Raw genomic sequence first — 9,636 nt, 5'->3', positions numbered from 1 at the left:
TCCTGTTTCTATCATTACATCTTCATCGAACAAATTCGGACTATAATTTCTTGAGAAAAGTCGGGTCAACTGGTCACTGGTCTTGTTTTAAACATGCGTGTACTGGATAATTGTAGATTATAAATCTATTAATGCTGTTTTATCATTTCCACACAATTGTTGTTTTTGACATATCCTCCATGTTGTATTATCATTTATGGTATTCTGACAAACTTATATGCATGATTGAGAAAGAAAACATATTTCTCCTATATATAAATAAAATTTTCACATGAGACTGTTCACCTATAACAACGACATCTTATTGTGGGGACCATCTTAATTGCTATGTGTATAGACAAAATGTCTACATATGGAGGAATGGCAATCGTAACATTACATTTTGATGTGCTTAGGAATGTATCTCTTCTCACTATCTAAGCTTTATCTGACCTGCCCAAGTTTTTTTGGACATTCTTTCAGTATATTTCTTACTTTTTCCAAAACAAAAATAAGATTATCCGATCCTGATGACTATTAATCAATTTTTTTTCACCTTATTTTCCCTGTATATTTGCTAATAATATATAACACCAAGAAGAAGAAGAAGAAGAGAATTAATTGACTTTTTCCCCAACTAATTGCCACTGCAATATGCACCTTATCTATTCCTAAAACCTGAGTTCAAATAAACAATCATGGTGACGTCACAGAAGAGGGTTCAATTTATCATCCCGAGGATTTTGTTTATTTATTTATGATTTAAACTTGTGTTTCAGTCTCTTGAATGACTTCAGAGTCACAAGTTTCTTTCAAATTGGGATTAGCTTTGAAGCAATCACAATTAAGACGAGATCAGCACCATGTGGGTTGTCTAATAACATGTTGTAACAAGAACAGTGATATCCCATGCTATCTAAAGGACCAGAAATCTTAAGTGAGTTGTTATTATTTTTGCAGTCATAATTAATAAGAGCTTGAACTTTTATGGAATTGGAGCAAAACAAGCTCTTTTTTCTAGGACTTTTGCTTCATACTCTTTGGAGAGTTTGTTATCTTTCTCATGCTCTTTATGGCGATTGATTGGACACAGTCTGGTTCTTTTGTATTTTCTTCTCCTCTCTCCTCTACAACAATATATCAGATTAAATGATACAGCCATAGATCTAATTGCTGATGCAGCTCGTTATTGTCTATGCTCCTGAGTGCCCAATGACTGAAATATTGGACCATAAAGGGTTTACTTTCAGAATATAAAATTTGTAGTTTGATTATTTCACCAATTCGCAGTCCTTTCTGTTGTAGTTCATTGGTATGACTGACGTTATAGTTCATTCTTCATGAGATAGAATAAGTTTTGGGCTTCTGGGAACCAAGACGTGCCTAATTTTAAAAGAGTCAAATTGCGGATATATCCCCTATAGTTCTATTGTCGAAGAGAAGCCTCCCATATGAATTTTTTTCTCTTTTATCCTCAGAAATTCTACTTGCCATTAGATGATTTTCTCTCCAAATTTTTTTTTACTTAGGGGATCTATCTGCAACGATAGAACAACAAGCCTTCAATTCGCAACTGTGCGATGGTACGGGTCTGTCCACAATTAACCCCTCTTGAAAATAAAAATAAAAATATTGCTGAACATTAATTATTTTCTATGCCTATAAATAAATATCAGATGGATGGTAACAATAGAGCATTGATGCACCTTAACTTGAAAATTCATAATAATTTTCCTCTTTTCATTTCTTTGTTTTTGAGGAAAAGAGTAATAGTTACCCACTTTTACTCTTTGCACGTAATTTGTCTTTATGTAAATTGGTCTCACAGCTCTCACTTGTCCTTTTGATAAAATCCGAAGGAAACCATACGTAACGGTGTCCTTGTATATATAAATCAAAACCAGGGTAATACAAATAATTTTATCTTGATGAAAATAAGTAAATAATATAACTTGAGGATATCAAATTTATAATCTAAGCCATTTCATACCAGCAATACCTAATGAAACCAGGTCTTACTTATAATATAATTTGACAAAGTACAGACATGTCTAGTTTCTAGCAGCTGCAGATCAGTAATAGTTTAGACACCAGAGAATCAGCACCGCTGCGTTTCAAAGTTCAAGTGAGGATTCTACCAATATCTATGTCTTAAATTAGCCAAGAAGTAGTAGCTTGATGGAAGGAAAGAACAAATTTACATGTATTTGCACTAACTTAAATGATTAAGGTCATATACAGGGCAGTTCCCGTTCTAGTCAGGGTGCAGCTTGTTAGGGGACTAGAATTAATAAAATTATATATCTTATATTTACTTGAAAATGGAGGAACTGTTATCTGGTTTTGAATGATTCTCGAAAATGGAGGTGGTCACCTTATTATAATCAAGGTTAATTAGAAGAAATTGCGGATCTAAATATCGTCCGTAATGTCACAAAATATCACTGAGTTGATCGCTTTTACTTGTATTTACTATCTAGATTGTTTTTTTGGTCAATGAAAAGTATTTATTCATCTTCCAAATGTGAAAATCAGCACATCAAGATTCTCAGTTTGAACTGAGAATTACAAAAAAATTCCTATTCTACTTATATATCTCTCATACACAAAGCTACAAAGAACAAACCCATTCTCTGTTTTCAGCAGTACAAGGTCCATTGAGAATAATAGTTAAAATGCTGAATTTTATCTCCTTAAACACTTGATCAGCTGGCTTCAATTCATGTATGAAAATCCTGCCATTCCTCTCATTCCATATGCTATAAATTGTTGAGGTAAAAACCAATTTCTTTAGCTTTTGCTTAAAGCCCCTCCCCCTCAACCTGTTACATAACCAATTCAAAACTTGATTCCAATTGTTCGATCTCCACCTGAACTGCAAACAATTCATGACATTGGCCCAAATATCACTAGAATAGGAACATTCAAAAAAAAAAGATGATCCCTGCGTTCAAAACCAGTGCAAAACAACAGCTATTTATGTTAACAACCCCCGTCTTGATCAATCAGTCATGGGTAAGCAAACGGTTCTGGACTGTTAACCAACTAATAAATGCATGTCTGGGGTAATTAGAGGACTCCCATACTGTGCCAAACCAAGGCACCAAAGTAGGTGTAGGGGAGAGTGCAATATATAAAGTAGAAAGTTAGATTTTTGAATTCTTGCAGCAAGAATAGATGGCCTGAATCAGATTATCAACACCTCCAAATTGTCCCTGAGCCTTGTCTCTGACCTTCAAGATCTGTCTCCACATCCACGAATCACTTTTTTTTGCCTGAACATGCCAGACATCACAAATTTTCAAATATGTGCCATGTATCCACTTGATCCATAGATTTTCTTTATTAACATGTATATTCCAGAGTAACCTCAGTGTTGAAGCTATACTCCATGTAGAAGCAGAGTATATGCCTAGACCTCCAAATTTCTTATGCAAGCATGCTTTATCCTATGAAATGAGAGGAGTTTTATGAGCCTGCTCAGAATTTCCCCAAAAAAAATTCCTACATAATTCATCTATTTTCTGAAGCACTCTCACAGACAGAACATAGTTTGAAGTCCAAAAGTTTTGTATACCAAGAACAACACTTCTGATTATTTGTAATCTGCCTGCATAAGATAGAAACTTGTTTTTCAAGCAAGCCTGGAATTGACCTGTTATCTTGTTGAAGAGGTTTGAACAATCCATATATGATAAACGATTACCAATCAGAGGAACACCCAGATAAGTGATGGGCAAGACACCCTCAGGGAAATTCAAGAGATTTGAAACAAGGCGCTTTAGATTATCATCAATGCCTCTATAAATTTTTTTGCATTTCCCAGGATTTGCCTCAAGGCTTGACACAACACTGAAATGTTTGAAGCACTTGTAGAGTAAATTGACTGAATGAAGATCACCTTTAGAGAAGAGAAGAAGATCATCCGCAAAAATTAGATGAGTGATTTTGAGGTCACCACATCTAGGATGGAATTTAAAATCCTTGTTATTCTTAAGCAAATTCAACTGCCTTGAGAGATATTTCATACCCAGATTGAACAAATAATGTGAAAGGGGATCACCTTGTCTTAAGCCCCTCTCTCCTTTAAAGTAGCCATGGAGGGTGCCATTTAAAGAAATAGAGTACTTAGGAGAGGTAATACAAGCCATAATCCAGTTTACCATCTTGACAGGAAAACCAAGGCCTATGAGCATATCCTTTAGAAAATCCCAGTTAATAGTGTCGAAAGCTTTTTTGATATCAATGCTCAACATAATCCTGGGAGAAATGTGTTTTCTATTGTAGTTTTTCACTATCTCATGAGCTAGTAATATGTTATTTGAAATTTGCCTACCTCTCACAAAAGCACTTTGAGCGTCATTGATCAAGAACCCCATAACAGGTTTAATCCTGTTAGCTAGAATTTTTAAAATGATCTTATAGAGGCAATTACAGCAGGCTATTGGTCTGAAATCAGATGAAGTCTTGGGGCATTTTATTTTTTGAATCAATGTAATAGATGTAGCATTGATCATTCCTAGAAGTTTACCAGTATTAAAGAAATCTTCAATGGCCTTTGTTACCTCATCCCCAATAATATTCCAAGCTGGTTTGTAAAATGCCATGCTAAACCCATTAGGCCCAGAAGCTTTATCATCACCCATGGAGAATACTGCATTTTTAATTTCCTCTTTGGACACTGGAGAAGACAGAGTTCTAGCTTGAGATTGATCCAAGCATGGACCATTGGAAATAATATCAACAATAGGACTAGTTGTTTTTATAGTTGAGCCCATGAGATTCTTGTAGAAAGATATAAGTTCTTGAGTAATCTCACCACCATCAGTTAATCTGCACCCATCACTATTGTAGAGCACCATAACTCTATTTAGATGTCTTTTAGCTTTTATTGCAGAGTGAAAGAAGCTTGTACATCTGTCTCCTTGCACATTCCATTGAATCATAGATTTCTGGTGATAGAAAGACAGCTCACAATCCAAAAGTTTGTTATATGAAGCAAAACAATTTTTTTACTGTTTAATCAAATCATTGTTAAGAGGATCCCCCTGTGTAAGTTTTTGAATATTCTCCAGATTTATTCTAGCCCTGATCACCTGCTCATTGATATTGTGAAAACTTCTTTTGTTTAGATCCTTCAGTGCAGTCTTCAGTAGCTTCAACTTACTTGCAACAGAAAACATAGAACAACCTGCAATTGAGTTTTGCCAAACAGAAGAAATAATAGGCAAGTAGTTGCCATGTTTAATCCACATCTTAAAAAATTTAAATAGCTTCTTTCCTTGCACACAATCATCATAAATTGAAACCAAAGCTGGGGAGTGATCAGAGCAAGTGGGAAGAAGATACTCAACATGACTAGAGTTGTGTAAATTGATCTAAGAGTCATTAACCAAAGCTCTATCCAATCTACTCCAAACCCTGGAATTAGAATCTTGTTTGTTATTCCAAGTGTAATGGCAGCCTTCAGTTTTCAAATGTAATAAATAACACTTGTCAATAAATTCCCTGAAATCAATAGTTTCAGCTTCAATAATAGTAGCACCTCCTATTTTATCTTCTTGCCAAGTTATGGCATTGAAGTCACCAGATAAGATCCATGCATTGTTCCCAACTATTTGTTGAATTTGAAGAAGGTCTTCCCAAATATTAACTTGATGATTATGACCATATTTTGAAGAAACTAAACAATCAAATCTTCTATCCAAGGATTTAACAGAACAGGTAATATGCTGGGCATAAATCTTGTCAACATGAACATCCAAAGTATTAGGATCCTATAGAATCAGAATTCTGACTTTGCTAGAGCTATTTGCATTTGAAAACCACTTCCAGTTACCTTGAATCTTCTTTGTTATATTTGGGAGCTTGCTAGCCTTAATTTTTGTTTCAATTATAGCCATGAAAGAGATACAATGCTGTTGAATGTGGAGCTTTACCAAATGTTTCTTAGAGGACTTATTTAGCCCTCTAATATTCCAAAAAGAGAGATTCATATTTTTAGAACACCCCCTCCATTTACATTTTGGGGGTTATCCACTAGATTGTTGAGATGATCAAAAGAGTTTCCTTATCTTAACTCCAGATTTATGCATATCTGCCCAATTTTTATTAGCTTGGGAACTTTTGGCTATATTCCAAGTCTCTTGATCCTGACTTTGAACATGCACCAGATTATTTACTATTCCTTCAACCTGTGCATTTATCTCTCTAGGCGATACTCCAGAAAACTGATCAAGAACATGCGTAACGTGCACAGAGTCCAAATTATTGGGCCTCAAACTTTTCTGAACTGAATGATTGCTTGACAGTCTAGAATGTATTCTCCCAACAACTGAAACCCCAGAAACATGTTCAAGCATTTGCACAGCATGCACAGAATCAATATGATCTCCACCTGGAGATAGACCTTGTACTTGCACAGCATTAACAGCACCAGGAACATGTTTTCCATTCAAGATAGTTTTATTTCCCAGATTTCCAGGGTCAGCATCAATATGGCCTCCTCTTGAAGATAGACCTTGCTCTTGCACATCATTAACTCCACCAGGAACATGTTTTTCATTCAAGGCAGTTTTAATCCCCAGATTTCCAGGGATAGCCTGATTTACATGTTTTGTTTTTTGAACCCATCTTTTAGATATGGGGTATCTCTTATAGAAAACTGTATCATGCCCCCACAAGTTTGTAACTATTGCACCATTTAGGCTTAAGCTCATAAATCACCTTTTGATTGAAAATTTTCCCATTTGGACCATGAATAGAGATTATATCAGGGAGAGATGAAGGCATATGAACTTCAACTAACACCCTAGCATAGGCTAATCTTTGTTTGTTAGCAGTTAGCTTGTCAGTGGCAATTGATCTCCCAACTTGACTAGCTATTTTACTTATAGCATTAGAGCTCCACAAGTTTAATCTCAGTCCAGGCAGCTGAATCCACAGAGGGTAGACATTATCATTTATCTTTTCTATGTCTGTATCATTTGACCATACTTTCAATAGGAGGGGCCTAGAACCAAAGAACCATGAGCCATTCACCAAGATATACTCCATTTCCTCTTTTCTCTTGAATTTAAACAAGAATAAGCCTGGTTTAAGCAGACACACTTCAGGTACTGCCCAATGATCCCAGACTTTTTGAGCATAAGTTTCCATGACCTTAAACTTGACATTTAAGCCTAATACTTGGCCAATTAAAGAAAATTTCCAATTGGAATTGCCTTCATTCCATTCCTCTTCACTAAAAGCCACAAAATCTTTATTTTCAGGAGTCATAAAGTTCAAGGTTATGCCACATCCTGATTTCTAATTGTCTGCAAAAAGGCTAGACCAAGTTTTCTTATTTGCTCTGTTCTGAACTGGCTCAACAGGTTCCAGAGGGGACACAATTTTATTTTCAATTCTATTCTTATCAAGATCTAAGGAAACAAATTCAAGAACTGAATTCAAATTCTTAGATTTAGCAACAGAAGCATTAATTCATTCGAATTTAATGCAATAGTAGCAGAATCAAGAACAAATTTCTCTTTCTGCAAACTTTTTTGTAAATTTGGATCAAAAGATCTTCTCAAAATCAAATCTGGTTGCTGACAAGAAGAATCAAAATCAACCTTATCAGCCTAAGAAATCTTACCAGATCCACTTGCACCAGATTTCAAGATTGAAGAACCATTGAGCATACTATCTTGATCTCCATCGATCACTTCTTTGCAAGAGGAACTCCTAGCATGAAGAATTTGAGATCCAAATCCCTAAGAACTAACCTGAGGAACAAGAAAACTATCAGATCTGAGAATTTCACTCAACGATTTCTTCTTCTTCTCTTTTTTTCTGCTCAAGATTACACTATCTAGATTGTTACTAGACCTAGAGTAGGACTAAGTTATACAAAGTCATGGATCTGCGGAGGTTCTGCAATACTAAAGTCATTGTTGAGGATAGAAAAGCAGCACAATCAATTTGATCAAAAAATTGATGGGAGGATTTCAAAGTTTGATGTTTGGTGAAAGGAAGTGCTTTGAAATCATTAGAGGACGTCCATCACTATCAGTCACATCCATGCAGCAAATTGTGTGTGTGGGGACCACATCACTATACAGACGAGCACCAGCTTCCTCAAAATGTAAAAATTTGGGGGCATAATATTGCTCCTATTAGGTTAACCCCCATTACTTTCTTCTTTATTGATCCCTTATTCTTCCCTTACGCGTGTCATGGAAAAAATAGTGTGCAGGGATTGCTCCATATATCGGAAATCATACAGTGAAGGGAATATTATAATTAATTTCGAACCAATCCGCTAAATGTACAAGTATATTATATCAGTGGAATTAGAAGAATGTTGTATATGTATCAATAAAATTATAGAATCTCTGTCAAAAGACATGGTAGCGAAACAATAGAGTGATAGCAGAGATAGGTAGAGGTGTTCAAAAAGTCAGCGGTTCGGACCTAGCCTGTTTTTTTGGCCCCGATCCGGTTTCAGGCCCGGGTTTGGGTACCTTTGTCGATGCTCGGCCTAGCCTAGGAAAGGAGGGGGTAGCTCGGACCCGACCCTCCCCATGATAAGTTTTCTAGCCGTTGGGACCGGGTCCATGTCAAAAATCGGTTCGGCTTGCCCCAAATGGCTAGAAAATCTAGCTCGTGGGACAAGGCAGCCCGGCCCGGTTCAAGCAGAAGTCACAATTTTTTATTTTTATAAAAAGTTGTAATTTTTTGAGCCAAAAAAATTAAAATTTAAAAATAAAATATCTGAGCTAGCCCAATGCCCAGCTCGAACCCGGAATTTGACTTGGTAGATTCAGGCCCAGTTCCAAGCAGACATTTTTCCCAACGCGAACAAGAATTTTTGGGTCGGCCTGGTCCAGCCCGACCTGTTTGGGTAGTCCTAAAGATGGAAGAAAGAAAGAACGAACAAAAATAGGGGAAAAATGACAGAGATACGAGGATATTACGAGGTTTGAAAATTGTATGGAGTATAACCAGGTCATGATTCTACTACTAATTAACAAATATTAAAGTCAATTTCTAAAACCCTAGTTTCATCTCCCTCCGTCATTTCCATCATTCTCTCTTGATACAATAGTCGGCGGATGACACATATTTCTATTATCGGTTTTCTGTTTATAAGGTTGATGAACTTAATTACAAAATATCCACAGTTGTGATGGAAGTTCATTCAGAGATCTGAAGTATATATTGTCCATGTTAATTAATCAGGCTTCACAGACAACAACATATATCCACGTTTTTTTTTTGTAGTTTATAATTTTTTAATTAAATGCCCTCTATAAGGTCTTTTTCTTCCATATCATGTGTCTGTCTTCTCTTTTCACTTTGTTGATGCAATTAATATGTGAGCATAGTCCCACATTGGAGAAGATAAGAAAGAGTGATGAGTTTAAATAGGAGTTTGGGTCAACACCTAACATCTATAGCTTTTGAGTTAAATTAATTTCTAACCTCTATTTATCCATTAACTCTCGTTTAAGCCCGATTTCTCCCTGACCACACCCGCGCAGAAAGAGTGATGAGTTTAAATAGGAGTTTGGGTCAACACCTAACATCTATAGCTTTTGAGTTAAATTAATTTCTAACCTCTATTTATCCATTAACTCTCGTTTAAGCCCGATTTCTCCCTGACCACACCCGCGC

This window comes from Asparagus officinalis, chromosome 1, assembly GCF_001876935.1.
Source record: "Asparagus officinalis chromosome 1, Aspof.V1, whole genome shotgun sequence".
NCBI classification, from domain to species: domain Eukaryota; kingdom Viridiplantae; phylum Streptophyta; class Magnoliopsida; order Asparagales; family Asparagaceae; genus Asparagus; species Asparagus officinalis.
The sequence above is the reverse complement of the archived record's forward strand: the minus strand, read 5'-3'. Positions refer to the sequence as shown.